Here is a 16,137-nt window from a genome sequence, read left to right as displayed (position 1 = left end):
AACTTACTGATTTAGGAAAAAAATCACTCAGCATAACATGTCCTCACAGGTCGGATATGTGGTGTGTGAAGAGACTGCATTGCATGACCTCAACAAATAAAGGCCTGGCATGGCCAAGGTGGCTTGAGCAACCTGTGACAGGAGAGACAGAAGGGGCCTCCAGATTCTTAGCTAGCCTTTGTTTTAAGATGAATCCCACTTTATGGACTGATTTTCACAGGATCTCTGGTGCCCCATATTTGGCCATATCCCTTTGTTGGGGAGGCCCAATGGCACTCGGAGGAAGGATAGCGGTCTACCAAGAAAAGACTTGATACCTTAGCACCATATTCAGGGGGAGGAGGTCCCCCACAGCCACCGTCATAGGGAAGGGGGATTGGGGTGAAAGTGGGAGGGAGGGAGGATTGGGAGGATGCATGGGATGGGATAGAAAATGAGATGTAATAGGAATTATTATTTTTAATTTTCAATAAAAATGTGTTATTATTAAAAAAAAAAGATGAATCCCACTTTAAGATTAGAAGTGAATTTCTGAAAAGACTCTGATGTCATGCGCCTCTTTGAGTGTGGGTTTTTGAGAGGCATCCCTGACTTATCCATAGTCACTTGTTTCCATTCTACCGCCATCCTCGCCTGCATACTGTTGAGCCCCATGGCTGGTGTGTGAATTTCTGAAAGGCGAGGCTATGCTCCCTGCCCTTCTCTGTGTTTCCCTTCTTGGCTGAGCTTGCTGCCTTAACTTTGCTAGCAGTACACACATTCCTCTGTCATCCTCAAACTCCTACCCACAATACATGCTCAGTGCTTTGTGTATAATGGATAATCAGGGATAGTCTATTGTGGAATAACTGTGATTATTACATCAAATAATATAAGTTGAATAAGACCATTTAATTGTGATCTCGTTACTCAAAACAGATTCTGATTAGATATATTTTTGGTGATGGTAATAACTTCATTGGTGCCCTAGTTTTCTTTCTGGTGCCAAGAAAACCACCATGACCAGAAGTAACTTGGGTAGGAAAGGGTTTATTTCAGCTTAAAAGTGACAGTCCGTTATGAAGGGAAACCAAAGCAGGAGCTCACAGCAAGAGCTGAAGCAGAGACAATGGAGGAATGCTGCTTTTTGTCTTGCTCTCCCTGGATTACTTAGCTACTTTTCTAATACAGTCTAGGCACAGCTGCATAGGGATGGAACCACCCACAGTGGGCTGGTCCCTCCTACATCAATCAACAATCAATAAAATGCTCCACAAAAAATGTTCACAAGCTAATTCAACGGAAGCTTCTCAACCGAGCTTCTCTTTTCCCAGATATGTCAAACTGTTGACAACTAAGTTACAACTAAGATTAGCCATCAACTGCTAATAATAAATAATATTACTAAGAACTCTTGGATCATTGTCACTATATTATGTTCTAAAGATTTTTCCTATCAAATTGGCAGACGTGTACTTTACAAACCTGTATCACCACATATTTTAGATCCTAGTGTGACCCCATATTTATAAGATAATGGCATCCCATGACTGGAAAAAGTGAGATCAGCATTGACATCTCAGTCAATTGCTTTAAGATGAGAAGTGTATTTTTGAGAAGACTGATGCAATCTGCCTCTCTGAGGCTGGGTCACATCTCAAGCTCCTTGCTTGATCTCCCAAGTGGGGAAAGCTTCAGGCCCACCTTTATTTTGGGGTGTAAAATTCCTTCAGAAGTTGACAGGCATCTTTCCCCCAAACAGCAAACACATAGTTTCTTTTATGTGACTTGAATGTGTGTTGTAAAGTTCGCCCAGGAAGAGCCTAGTCCACTTATAGTAGGACATTGTTACAGAGAACTCTTTTTCTGTCATTTCAGAGCACTCCCTACTGAAGGCAGACTTCTGATCTTGACTTGGTGTCTGTTAGAGCTGTATGTAATGGATAGGAGTTCAGAGATGTGTGTGAAGTTGGGACACAAGTTATTGCCTTAGATAAGAGACAAGAGTCAAAGATAGGACATGGAGGGTCTGGTTCTACTGATTAGAAGTGCATGGAGTGGGCTGTACACTGAGATCTTCTCAATTTCATAAACCCACCCAGCAGCTGCTGGGCTTATACACAAGGACGATGAACTTCTTGTGGTGTGCATGGACCAAGGGAGATAAAGGTGCATCCCAGAGCCAGGCAAGTGTACAGTGTCATCAAGCCACGCCAGACATAGGTGCATCAGAAACAGAAATTAATCTAGGAAAAGCGAATGATGGTTACACACACATAAAGATGGGTCAAGCCCCGGCAATTCAACTTTTGGAAACCACTTTTGAACCGGATTAAAAATAACTAATGGCATGGCCAGTCCTTTATTCCACCTTGATTTGATTTTTAAAGAGAGAAAGAGGGAGCAATAACAAAACAACAACAACAACAACAACAACAACAAAAACAAAAAACCCCGCACTTCTTATGAGTTCTATCTAATGTTATAGATGGAATTTGAATTGTGGAAGTTTCATCTTGCTACATCTTATAAACATATAAAAGGTCCCTGTTTTGCAGAGGCAGCTTTTTAATAATGTCTGAACACTGTTGCCTCCACTTCCAGCCTTCCCTGTTGGGGAGCCATCCAGGAGTGTGAGCCCGAGAGTTTTGCAAAGAACAAAGAGATAGTCTTCTCAGGAGAATCCTCCTCTACTGGCAGAGAGCTGTGCTAGATGACCTAATAGGTCCTTTCTAGCTCTAATTTCTGTGATTCTATGAAAATCATCACCCACCATAAGAAACAGATGTTGGCTGGGGAGACAATGGCTGTGAGGCTCCGTTCCTCCACCCAGCCCCCTTCGGGGCTGTAGCTACCACCTCTTTTACTCCCCCACTTCTCCGCTTGGTGGCAGCTGATGAGATATTTATAGCCTTCTTCCTCCCGCTGCCAATTATAATTATCAATATCTTTACTGATAAAAAAAAAATGAGAAGGGGGAGACATCACCAGGGCTGTGAACCGTATATGGTAAGCCAAGTTTGGGTTGGACATGAAAATAGTTTCTTCTAATTGCGAACAAAAGAGAGGTATGTCTGATGGTGAGGCTGGCACCGAAGCTACGCTCACAGTGGCCTCTAGGGAGAACTTTCTTCATCCACCTTTCCCAGACAGACTGAGCCCGAGACCCTCTGAGCAGCAGGCCTCGCGGACACTGACAATGTGGCCTGTACTGTACCGGGTTAGGCTGCTGCTTTAAATGTAATAAATAAAAGTGAAATCTTCCACAAGGCAGCGCGGCTTAGTAATTGCTGTTTGGGGCTCACGCCTCCGCAGTTATCCAGCTCAGCGTTTCATGCCCAGCTGCAGTGCAGCTTTTGCCAAATATAGATAAATGAAGTTAAAGTTATTGGCAGCCACTAGTTCTGTGTCCCTGTTTCAAGTTTATAGATTTCATAGGAATGGCATTACTCTATCCCCGTGGCAGATGATGATTCTTCTGAAGTGAGAACTTTTACCATGGGGCAATCCATATGGCTTCTTGACCTGCGATTTGTGTCAGTGAGGTCTATGGTTGGTAGGAACGGACTTTCTGCTTGAGCTTTGGGGTCAGTGGCTATAGGGACATGGAGGCAGCACAGGCTCCTAACTCTATCCAGGTACTCTTTAACACATCCCAGCCTTCAGGAAATGTTCATGAAAATTCTGCCTGCACTCCCTAGCATACTAACTCTGTGAACACCCATGCCAGTGGGGAGGCATCTCTGCTCCTCTGCAGAAAAGCTATCACCTTAAACAATGTTTGCCTCTAGCATTTTATCTCAGATGAAACTGGGGGCTAAGCATGCTCCTAAGAGCCAGAGTTTGTTTGCACAGTCCCTGTCTTGTCAAAGGCTGATAGCTCCAGGCTTCCTTTTGATTGCCTTTGGATGAACATGGACCTTAGCCTTTCTGAGGCAGATGGTCCCACGATCTGGCCTGATAGCTGAAGATAAACAGTAATTAGACACCATTTCTTGGCTGGATGGACTTTGAGCTTTCCTTGGGTTTTTTCTTCATCCTAAGCATGGGGATGCCCAACCTCCTCTCTCCCAACTCTGTGCCATCCGGGTGGTGTCTCTGGGAGGAGGAATACGCTATAGACTGTGCATAGCTGCAAGGTGGGTCAGAAGATAACATAGTCAGAAGGACTTTATAATGAGTCAAAGTAAAATTTATTAATAAACACACCCAAATGCACACAGATAACCTTAGGGATTTGGAAGTACTTGGCTGTACAGGGTTCTCAATGCCCCTGTCACTGTGGACTCTCTTGACAACTCACAGTAATGTCGCTCTTTCCTGTCTCTGCTTACTGAGGCCACTGCATATGTGACTAGAACAAAGTTACACATTGTAGCCCATTTTCCTCCCTTTCTCTCTCTTCTCTTTCCCTCCTCTCCATCTCTCCACTTTTTAAAAATACTCTTATTTTTCTTCCTACTTAAATGAGGACTATAATTTAGCAGTGAGAAAATGATTAAAGTACTACAAATGCATCATTTTCAATTCATAAAGCTTTGGAGGTTGCCTCTGTGGGAAGTCCCTTTGGGAAATACCATTCTTATCATGCAGTAAATCTCAAGACTCGGGCGGACTCCATCTGTTCTGACTCTTGGTTGAAGGAGCCCAGGAGGAGCAGGCCTTGCCTCTCAAGGTACGAACATCATGTCCCACATGGCTCCTGCCCCTTCTAAAGTGACTGATGGCTGCTTTTAATTTTTTTCTCCTATGCTGAACATACAGGAAGTCTTTGGCAAATAGTTACTGAATTAGCAAATGTAGTAACAACAAAGTTGAATTTTTGAAAAATAGAACCACAATAAAGAGGAAGAGACTTTCGACAGAGTTGACCACGGAACCCAGGGTGCTTTGGGGGCACCTGCCTTCTGAGCATGCTTGGCCAGGCTGCCTGGAAGAGTTCTCCCTGCTCCCTGCTCGGCAGCTGCCAACACTGAAGCAGTTCATGCTGCCCCTGGAGGAGAGTGGTGCTGGGAAATCGACTGAAGGCTGCACACTGTTTGGGAGTGGTGGCGGAACTCGGGCTGTGGCTCAGAGCTGTGAAGTGCATTTGCAAGCTGGCAGGGGCTGAGTGGTTGGATCTGTGCCGCACTCCCTAGACCTGAGGACTCACTCCCTTCTTGCTTCCAGATGTGGGCACATCTGCAGCTTCCCAGAATGCTTGAGGATTAGAGTAGGCTGGGGTCTGGGCCTCTGCAGCTTCCTGGAGCTGGACCTGGAAAAGACTTTTCTTGTCTCTTGCAAATACAAGGGATGGTGTCTATGCCCTTCTGGATTATTTACTTGGACTATGAAGAAGCCCTCCCTAGAGGGAAGAGCCCCTAACAGTTCCTCTCTGATTGCTTTTCATGAATTTGGGTCAGTCACAGTCCTGGACCCCATACCCTCCGTGTGTCACAGCCGAGTCTAGAAGTGTGCTCTATCTAGCTGAATGTTTATCATCTGGGGGGGCCTCAGCAGCAGAAAGGCCCTGGGTTAGTCAAGTTCATATAACTTCCAATTAACTATCTAAAAAACCAAGGTGGACGGCACCTGAGGAAGGACACCTGAGATTGACCTCTGGCCTCCACATGAACTTATATGCATTCACATGTATCTACACACACACACACACACACACACACACACACGGCCATATTTTTCTAAGTCTACCTAGGCTCCTCAATGGTATCAGTCCTTCTCTTCCAAGAAAAGTTGAGCCAAAGATCATATAACTTTAAACTAGCTGCTGGCCATTTCCAGCAGCATTCAGCATGTCCACAGTGTTATAACCCCTGTCTAATCCCAGTGTGCTTCCATCACCCGGGAAGGAGACTCGTACCCAGGAGGTAGGTCCTCTCCAGCCCCTGACAGCCAGCCGCTCAGGCTGGTCTCGGCTTTTGCATCTCTGCCTGTAAGGGTTGGGAATTCTGTTCAGTCCTTTCATTTCATCTATCGGATGGATTAGTCAAACTCTGTGCCAGACACTGCTCTGAGAGTTTAATATACCTCAAATTATTTGCTGCTCCCAGCATATGCTGCGAAGGGGTGACTACTGCGGTTCCTAATTCACAAGTGAAGAAGCTGAGGAGGAGGCACTGAAGGCTTTTGACCATAGTCTTAGACTTAAAATCCAAACCCTGCTAGAACAATCTGTATTCTGTAGCTTACCAAGCTGTACCCCATGTTTCCTCTATATATTCTGTAGTCACTGATAGTCCCACTCTCCTCCCTCTGTTGCCCTTTGTATGAACAGGACCACACCACTGCCTCTTTTTTTTTTTTATAGACCACATATCCCCTTTTATTTCCCACCTTCTGGCTTGATCTTTAGCTTCATGGAGCCTTGGGCAACTGAAGACAGGTTCAATATTGACATGTGTGTTGCAGTTTTTCATAATTCTCTCAGAATGACTATTCTTTCTTGGATCAGACTCTTCCAAGCTTGATGCTAACCTCTTCAGACACAGTTGAGGTAAGAGGCCAAAAACATTTCCAGCATTCTTTTAGCCATTGGACAAAACTGAAACTTTTATCAGTGAGCAATCAGCAGAATTCTTCACCAAACAGCAATGTGCTTGCTGAACTTCATAAGAGGGAGCTGATTTTTCTCTTAAAGTTATAACATTTGTGGTAAGAGTAAGGAAAATGGACACCAGAAAACCAGCTCGCCCCCACATCTGAAGATGTGTGCATGTGCATGGTGTTTAAAGGGAAAATCACAATGAACATTGTTATACATCTGAATTGGCCTCTATTTGCAACTCTGGAGTCGAGCAGCACTCTGTTCTGAACCTGTGCTCCGAGGAGCAGGCAGAAAAGCTTGACTTCACTGTCAGGAAGGCAAGGAACCAGAACCCGGAGGCAGGATGGAGACCTCATTGTGAAATCTCTTTCCTGTGAAGGTTGCACTGAGGGGCTTTGTCATCACTGGGGCGCTTGGCTATTCTCTCTCTTGCCTGGTTTTAGAGAAGGTCAGAGGAGATGCTGGGTGTGTGGCACACACCCCATTGGCTCAGTCTGTAGGGCCCAGGGCAGGAGCTCTGTCTGGGCCAATGGCCTCCTCTAGTGTTGACAAATAGATCTTCTGACATGCTTTTAGTTTGCTACAAAAACAGTGTACATGGCTCTTAGGAATAAACAGACATAATTTTAAGTTTCAGATCTTAAGCAAACCAAGCAACAAACAAAAACCTAACAAACAAAACAAAACAAAACAAAACAAAACAAAACAAAACAAAAAAACCCAACAACATTATTTTGGCCTCTTGGACCAAATGAAGCTGTTTTGTTCTCATTAAAGTAAGATTAGTTTTTTTTTAAAGGATATATGGAACCATCAAAAATCATCAGAGGTCTGGGCAGGGTTTGGGCTTCTGAAGTGAACAGGTGAGTGTGTGCGGAGCCTTTTGGTCACATGCTAACTCATGAGCCTACATGCCTGTGGGCTTCCCTGGCACTCTGCTGCTTGTAATCACAGTGTGTGACTCACGTTGTTGAATCACTGAGGAGCAGGCCCCTTCCCAAATGCCTCCGTGCCGTATCTCTCTTAACCCAGAGGGCCAGAATATCAGCATCCTGGTCTCTATTATACCTCTTGAAGCTGAGGCACTTTATGTGACCAGATGGCATATGACATATGGTCTGGCTTGGTGACTGGCACTGGAATGTAGTGTTTATGTCCATTTCATTCTCCCCCCACCTCTGTCTCATCTCTCTCTCTCTCTCTCTCTCTCTCTCTCTCTCTCTCTCTCTCTCTCCATCTTATCTCTGTCTGTCTCTGTCTTTCTTGCTGTCTCATATCTCTCTCTCTCTCTCTCTCTCTCTCTCTCTCTCTCTCTCTCTGTCTGTTGGTCTGTTTCCTCTCTGTCTGTCTGTCTGTCTCTCAGCCATGAATCTGAAATCCTTCTGCTTCAGCCTCCCTCAGGCTGGTATTATACTACGACACCATGCCTAGCTCATACCCACTCCCTATGGTCCAGCCCCCTTTCTATTTTAATAAAGGAGACTCAGCCAACTTGCTGTCTCCTGCTGGACTCTCTGTTTAGTCTCCATGGAGAGGTTGGAGTGGAGTCTCGTCAGTCTCCCTCTGTCCCAGCCAGTGCTGGCTGCTGAGGATGGAGGGCAGATGCGGAGGACTCAGGACCCCGGTGGACTCTGGGGAGCCACAGGCTTTGTAAGGCTCCGAGGTTTGCACTGTGGAGAAGAGAGCTCTGGATGGGCAGCCCCATCTCTCTCATTCCCAGTGCTTCTTTCCTCACTGTAACGAGAAGTTGAGAAGCAGAATTCCATATTCTGTCTTAGTGGAATGTGGTTCATGTTTTTAGTTAAAGCACACATTTCAGTAAAATATTCCGTGTGACACAAAAATAGCAGTTCCCATATTTAGACACACTGTGCTAACATGTAGCTTGGCCTTTTCAGTCGGCAGGCGACACGTTGCTCCTATAGACTTCTGTCTTCACTTCAGGTGCCACCTTCAGTCTTCCAGGGGGTCTTAACTGGCCAAGTGAGGGCTGTGACATAAGAGGACAAACATGGAGGCATGTAGAGGAGCAAGGATATTCTGTGCAGGCGTCCAGACGTCTTGGTCCCTACAACTATTCCTAGAAGGGAAATGTACCCTAGTCAAGCAAGAAAGGCTCTGGGAAACATGGGCTATGTAACAAGTGTGGGAGAAACTCTGTGACTACTTCCTCCAGATGAGAGGGCAGGCCCAAGTAAGATTACGACAGACCATTAGCTTGGAGTGACTTGTGTGTGTCAAGTTTTGATGAAAGTCCTTTGAAGGGAAAAGTTTCTGGGGGAGGGGGTAGCAGGACTCATATGGGGCACATGTATGTAGTTCACTTGACTAGACGATGGAGGGTGGTGAAATTACATACCATATAGTAAGTCTGCCCAGAAGAACACGACTGACATCATACACGTTAACCCCACGGCACACTTATTACTGGGTTCAATTTTTCAGATGAGGTCATCAAGAATTAAAAAGCATGTGCAGCCCTTAGAGCAGTAAGTGGTAGAGACCAGAGCTGACCTCTGTCTATCTTGTTTCAAGGCCTTGATCTTTCCACCCCTGTCTGGGGCTGTGGCCAGCTGTGTTCTGAGAACTCTACTGCGTGTTCCTGGCTCATTCTGTGTCCAGCATGCTAATAGGGACAATGGTGCTTCTGGGTCAGCATAGCTTATCTTCATTTGGATGCAAAAAAAAAAAAAATGACCAGAAAGGAAACATCTTGGGGGCTGATCAAAAGTTGGCCTGGACGCTCTGCTTCTCCTCCAGCAAACTCCAGATAGACTGTTCTCAGACTGAATAAGACTAGCAATGAGGCACAGGGAGCGCTCTACTTTAACTCCATATGTCCAGATGTTTAGGCTTTAGCGTTTTATATGTTTTGACAAATTCTCAATTATCCTGGGCAGTTGTCTCTGGTTTTGGTGTCATGCATGCGCATGCACATGCACACACACTCATGCTCAAGTGTAAGGGGTGGGTATGTGTGTCCAGAGGTCAGTGACATCATGTGCCTTCCTCAGTTGCTTTCCAGCTTATATTTTGTGATATAGGGTCTCGCTGAGGATGGAGCTTAGTGGTTTGGCTGTGCTATCTGGCCAGCAAGCCCTTAAAGATCCTCTTGCGCCTGCCAGTATTGTGATTGTGGGCATGTACTCCCATGCCTGCCTTTTATGTCAGTGCAGGGGATTGAACTCTGGTCTTCACACTCAAGTGGCCACTAGTACGTTACCAACTAAGCCATCTTCCCAGCAGAGTGGTTAAATGATTCTCTTTGTGCGTGGATGCATGGCTCCACGGTACAAGGGACATCACAGATTCCCTCTATCTGAGTCCTTTCTTCCCTTTTCTTATTAGTTGAAAAATGAAAGAAGAAAAGACTAGTTCCAGTCCTGGCTGGTAACTCAAGTGTTCAGTTCTGCAGTGGGCTTGGCTGACAGCGGTTCCAGCTTTGTCCGTGAATAATCAGCACGGTCACATCTGGATTCGCGTACTTACCTAAATGTAGACAAACCTAAATTATCTTGGTTTGGCCTGATGTGTTTCTATCTTGTGTTGTATTTCTTTCTCTAAATATCTCATTCTGCCATCTCACGCCTCCACAGCTCTCCTCTCTCCAAAGACTTAACAACAAAAATATGTGCTTCTCCCCACCAAAAAAGGGGTTGAAGGGTCTAAAAAGATACTCTGTCCTTTCTTTAATGTGATCCAACACAAATTTTTGAATAAACATGACATGCAAAATATCAGACCATCTTTTAACAGCCGCACTTTCAGATGGAGGGTATTTTAATGCCTTTAAATGAGGCTTAAGCAAGATCAGTCCCCCACACCAAATAAGGAGCAGGCATTCAGGCAGTTGCGCACACACCAAGGCTTCCTTCTAATCCACCCGTGCCCCCTCCCTTTATTAGAAAACACTTGAAACTTATCATGTGCAGCAGATGGGAGTAGAAAATGCAACTCGAAGACAGTTATATAAATATATCCTTGATGTCTGTTTTGCTTTTCAATTTGCAATGAAAAGTACAAAGGTAGCTAAGCGAGCCAGCAAGGCCTCCTGTGTCTCCTGATATCCATTCCAGATGTTGGCTAGACTTCGTGGAGCCAGGCTTATGGCACTGGGGCTGGAGCCCTGTCTCCTCCTCCAGGTGGGATAGCTCACGCTGCTTCCCCCACAGGCTCCCGGCCTTGTCCAAACACACCACCCTCCACCACCTCTGCTGACCCTGTTTTACCTTCCTCTAATCCCTCACTCTCTGGTGGGTCCCAGATAGCACTACAGTATGTGTGCTGTGGTACTGCTTATCACACTGCCTATGCCAAGTGAGAGACTTGGGGGGGGGGGGGGAGAAGAGGTAAATAGAAAGCAGCAAAGGGTAGGGAAGGGCAATGTTGTTTGCAGCCATGTGTGGCTTCTTCTGCTATTACCCTTGGAGCTCTAGATTCTGGGGTGCCCCTTGACCCTTGAGCATGCCAGAGCATTAACGGCAGCCCTCAGTTTGTACATGCGTGTAAAGGATTTTACACCATAATATGCTAGCTTCCTAGTTAAACATTACTAAGCACAGAAGGCACCGACTTCATTCATCTGGATGTTCCTCACTGTCTAGAGACAGTAAACAAATGGCAGGGGCATTTATTACAATCTACAGGGACCCCAGGAGGGTGCTGTTAACTTCTCATACCCCTGGTTCCCTCCGCCAGTCAGAGAGATGCTGTGTGTCTCTGAGGCTCTCCTTGTTGCTCTGGGTGGGCTCCTAAACATTGCTGAAAGACACTGGAGGGATAGGTTATTGGGAGAGACCAGGTTCATCTCACGGGGAGGTTCCAGACAAGGAGTGGCCTGGCCAATAGGCGCTCCAGATGGCACAGATCTGTAGAATGTTTCATAATTGAGACAACACAAAGCCACAAAGTCCTAGAAAAACTGCTAGGATGCATGGACGGCAGACTTGTTGAGAATCTGTTTCTCCCCGGAGCCATTCAAAGTGAGAAATGAGCTGCCCTTCGCAGGCATTGCCTGCACTAAAGGCTTTATCCCTTTCTGTTAGCATCAGTAAGCAAACGCGGGGCACTGGCTGGCTTTTCTTTCCACCTCACAAACAAAACTCCTCTTCAGAGATAGCTAGGTTTAGGTTTAAATAAATGTGGATGTGGTGACAGGGGGTGGGGTGGGGGAGAGCAGAAAGTGTCTAGCAGAATGCTTGAATCAAGGGTATTAGAAATACAGAATTCAACAGAAGGAGGTGCTGTCTGAGAGGCCTTTGGTGAGGAAACCCAAAGCACTTCAACATAACTGCTCTCAGCTGTAATGAGATTTATTTCCACTAAGTAGGCTTGGATGCTGAGCATGCCAGACAGGTACATAATTGGTGTTTCACACACTGGAGGAACAATGCCATGAGATGGTCAGGGTGCCACAGGAGGGCTCACCACAATAGATCACATGCTGAAAAGGGAGAGGAATTGTGGATGCACTGGCCAGGCTTTCTGACAGAATAAGCTATGTTCTGTGGCTTTCATGCCAGGTGAGGAGAAAGCTCACACATATGAGAGCATGTAGGAAGAGAACCTGATGAGGGCTGGGGGTGTCCTTGAGGGTGGGCATCAGCTGTGTGTTCATGGAGAGGAATTCCTTGTTTGCATTGGAGGGACAAGTCACACTGTGTCCTTGGTGCAAGTTTCCTGTAGTCATTCATGTGTGGTTCCATCCCTGGCTCTTCATTCCCCCTGTTCTGGTCCAAGCTCACGCAGCACCCCTTCCTCCCCACCCCACCCCACCCCCCATTCCAACATCTCTGCTCTCAGCCTCTGTGTCTTTCTCGTGGCTGTTCACTCTGCTCAAGTCCTTTGCATCCATGCTTCAGAGTGTCAGCTGTTTTCTCTCAGGAAATCTAGCTCTGTGTTGCTGCGCAGTCTCACTGGCTGGACACCTCATCCTCACCCTGCACTCCTCCACCCCGCACACTGCACATTTGTCTTACTCGGTGTCCTGTTTTTGAAATGCATCTGTCTCAGAAGTTGACAGAGTGGGCTAGGGCTCTTTTGGCCCCATATCCTTGGTAGAGGGATCAACTCGTGCCCCAGGGGACCCCTACAGACACCTTCCCTCCTGGCCTCCATGGTTCTACCTAACAATATGGTGTATCATGTGACCTGGCACTTGGATTTAAGAAACTGGGGTTTAACAATAGCCAGAACATGGAAACAGCCTAAATGTCCCTCAGTAGAAGAATGGACTAAGAAACTATGGTACATTTACACTATGGAGTATTACTCAGCTATTGAAAACGAGGAATTCCCGAAATTTGTGGACAAATGGATTGACCTAGAAATTATCATAATGAGTGAGTTCACCCAGAAGCAAAAAGAGACAAACGGTATATACTCACTTATATCAAAACACTAGTCCCAGGGGTATGTCCCATGAAAAACCTTACTTACCAAGAAAGTGGGTCAGAGGAGAGGACATCCTATTGAGTCTTTAGGCGAGAGTAGCATGGAAGAATGGGGAAATAATAGGACCCACAGGGTCCTGGAAACCTACAAGAAGAACTTTATGACAGGCAGATCTGGGTCCTGGGGTCCTCCTCAAACTAAGGCACCAGCCAAGGAGAAATAGGCAGTAAACTTCGAACCCCTACCAAGACCTAGCCGACGAACACGATATTCTCCACTGTTGAGTGGAGAGTGAGATCTGATTCTCACGTGAACTCTGGTGCCCCTTTTCTGACCATGTCCCCTGGATGGGGAGGCCTGGTGGCACTCAGAAGAAGGATAGCAAGTTACCAAGAAGAGACTCGATAATCTTAGAGCATACATAGGGGGAAGAAGTCTCCCTCAATCACAGACATAGGGGAGAGGAGAAGTGGGGAAGTGGGAGGGAGGGAGGAATGGGAGGAAACAGGGGAAGGGCTAACAATCAAGATGTAATATGAATAAATTAATTAAAAAAATAAAAAAAAATGTATGTGCAAAAAAAAAAAAGAAAGAAAACTAAAAACAAAAAAAAAAAAAAGAAAAAAAAAAAAAAAGAAACTGGGGTTTAAATACATACATTAACTTGTTTAATACCACACAAATAGTGTTGCGAGGGAAATAGGATAAATCCATGTGGTTTTGATTCTATAGCCTTTGATTAGATTATAGTACTGTGAAGGAAACTAATAGCCAAGATGGCCCTGGTGGCCTCTTCCAGTGTATTATGCCTACTAGAAAGCCATGTAAAGCCAGCTATGGCCCATTGCAGTCACCTCTCATGAAGGGGGCTGAGCCTCCATCTATGATCAGAGAACTCTACAGGCACAACTAAAATGGGAAATGATTCCCACAGGTCCATGCGAGCAACAGGTTTTCAGCAAATGGTGATGTTTTGAGAAGCCACAGAACCCTTAGAAGGTGGAGCCTATGGATTACAGGTCAACTCAACAGCATCCAACCCACAGCTACTTTACGGTCCCACCATCTACTCCATCCCTTCCCTGTCACGATTGACTTGTAGATCCAGAGGATAGAGTCCAAATAAATCCTTCTTTCCTTGAGTTGTTTTTGTCAGGAATTTGGGCACAGTTTTGAGAAAAATAGCAAATACAGCCACTATCTACCCTAGGATTCTTGCAGTTATACACACAGGATAAGCTATGTTCTGTGACTTTCATGCCAGCTGAGGAGGAAGCTCTCCTGCTGAATGTAAAAGCAAGTGACCAAAACATTATTTGGCATGCCATAGTAACATTTCTTCTTCAGTTCTTGCCTCGGGATGTTCTCAGGAAAATGTCTATTCACTCTGTACTACCAAAAAGCAAAGGGGGAAAACCATCAAGGGCAATTCAAAGATGGTAGTGGGTGTTAGCATTCTGCTTCAGTCCACCTACTTGTGATGTCATCGCTTACCTGCCACAGGGGCCTGACCCTGCCCAGGGCCATATAGAAGGACAAACCTCCACGTGGCTCTCTCCATCTCTTCTTATCTCTCTACCTCCTCTTTCCTCTTCTTCATTCTTCCTTCTTCCTTCTTGTTTTTTCTTCTCCTTGCTTTTCCTCCTTCTCCTCCTCCTCCTTCTTCTGTCTATGTCTCTCTCTGGGGTACCCCTTCCCCCCTTTCCTTCTCCCCACCATGTTCCTTTAATAAACTCCTGTACAACATAATATCTGAGCCTTATATTCTATCATTATGTATTTATTAAATATTAAAGTAGGGGCTTACTGGGCCCAGTTCAGCATGGCAACAGGAGCAGAGTCGACCTGCTTCTGGCTGGATGAGTCCTTGGCTGTGGGAATAATGAGTGCAGAGTGGTTTTTAAAATCTTTTTAAGTCTATAAATAAAACACCACCACAAAGTAGACAACACACAGAGCCCCAAAGGCACCCAGACAGTCTAGGATCTCTGGTAGGGGTACATTCAGAGGCCTCTGTTATGGTGCCTGTGGCCTTGTTCTTCAGAGTGCATTCTTTCAGGAAGAGCTGCTAGAAGAAAAGGATTTCACTTATGGCCAGTGTGGGAGAGGTTGGGACAAGCAGAACAGGAGGATAACTCCATGACAAAATCCTGAGGGTCCTTGAATATCCAGATTAATTTCAACTTGGAATCTGCTCTCCATTTAGAGACAAGAATTGTAAGAACTTTAGTGATAAGCAGTACCCTAAGGATCTCACAGACAGAAGGAGCACTCTCCCTAGACAGAGAAGGTGAAAGGAAGGGGCTGGACACAGAGGGAATGTGTTTTGGAAGGTTCTGCAGCACAGGAAGGCACCTACAGTCTATACCTGGAGATTACTTTCAAAATCACATGAAGGACCAAAGCTTCCCAACTTGTAAAAATGATGCCTGAGGAGATGGAAATGCTACTTGCATATTTTAATCATTACTTGCGCCGTGTTCGGATTATCATGCCACTCCTCATACATAGCTGAAGAAAATCATGCCATTTAAAACAACTTAAAAAAAAATTTTGTTTTGTGGTCATGGTGCCTTAGGTCTGTAATCCTAGCAAGGGCGAGGATGAAGGAAGAGGAATGCTATGAGTTTGAAGCCAGCTTGGGATACATAATGAACGAGTTCCAGGCCATCTTGGAATGCAGAGAGAGACCCTCAAACAAACACAAACCCCCAAATCAACAACAACTACAAAAACAAAGCATCAGCCAAGATTTTTTTTTAATAGAAAGGCATCTTTACCAGTTAAACTCTAAAGGCAGAGTCAATAGCTGCAAGTTGTTGATGTTAGGTCTGGCAGATAAATACAGGCGAGCAAGGGTGTCCTGAGATGGGCTCCTGCACCCTGATTTGCATCTCCTGTGGTCAATAACCCTTTATTTTTGCCCAGTGGTGGTTATATCAAAGTGGGAGGCCTGTATTATCTCTGGCAGGTGCCTTGGAAGTGCCAGCAACAGCAACTGGCTTTGAGAAGCCCAGGCCATCCGTCTTGCTGTCAGTTCTCCAGGTTCATCCTGGGACATGTGCTGTTTGTGGAGGGGAAATTCTCAGCAGACTAGTGCATCGGCCAAGCCACACTGCACTGCTTGGGATTCAAGGCCTCCAACAAGTCTTACTTAGTTAGTCAGGAGGCCTTGAAGGGCCAGATCTGGACAAGGCAAAGGATATCCAGCTAGGACAGAA

At 45.6% G+C, this 16,137-nt stretch overlaps 1 protein-coding gene across 1 annotated transcript in view; it reads right to left on the bottom strand.

Moving 5' to 3' along the window:
• Positions 1 to 14,731: 14,731 nt before the first annotated feature.
• The window catches only part of LOC311604088 (uncharacterized protein), a 149,706-nt gene continuing 148,300 nt past the window's right edge, over positions 14,732 to 16,137 (bottom strand). Inside the window, exon 13 of the mRNA XM_084793616.1 lies at positions 14,732 to 14,787. The gene's annotated coding sequence lies outside the window, so the exon portion shown is untranslated. The remainder of the gene's footprint in view (positions 14,788 to 16,137) is intronic.

This window comes from Acomys minous (assembly GCF_964271855.1).
Source record: "Acomys minous genome assembly, chromosome: 8".
Lineage (NCBI taxonomy): Eukaryota > Metazoa > Chordata > Mammalia > Rodentia > Muridae > Acomys > Acomys minous.
The sequence above is the reverse complement of the archived record's forward strand: the minus strand, read 5'-3'. Positions and strand labels throughout refer to the sequence as shown.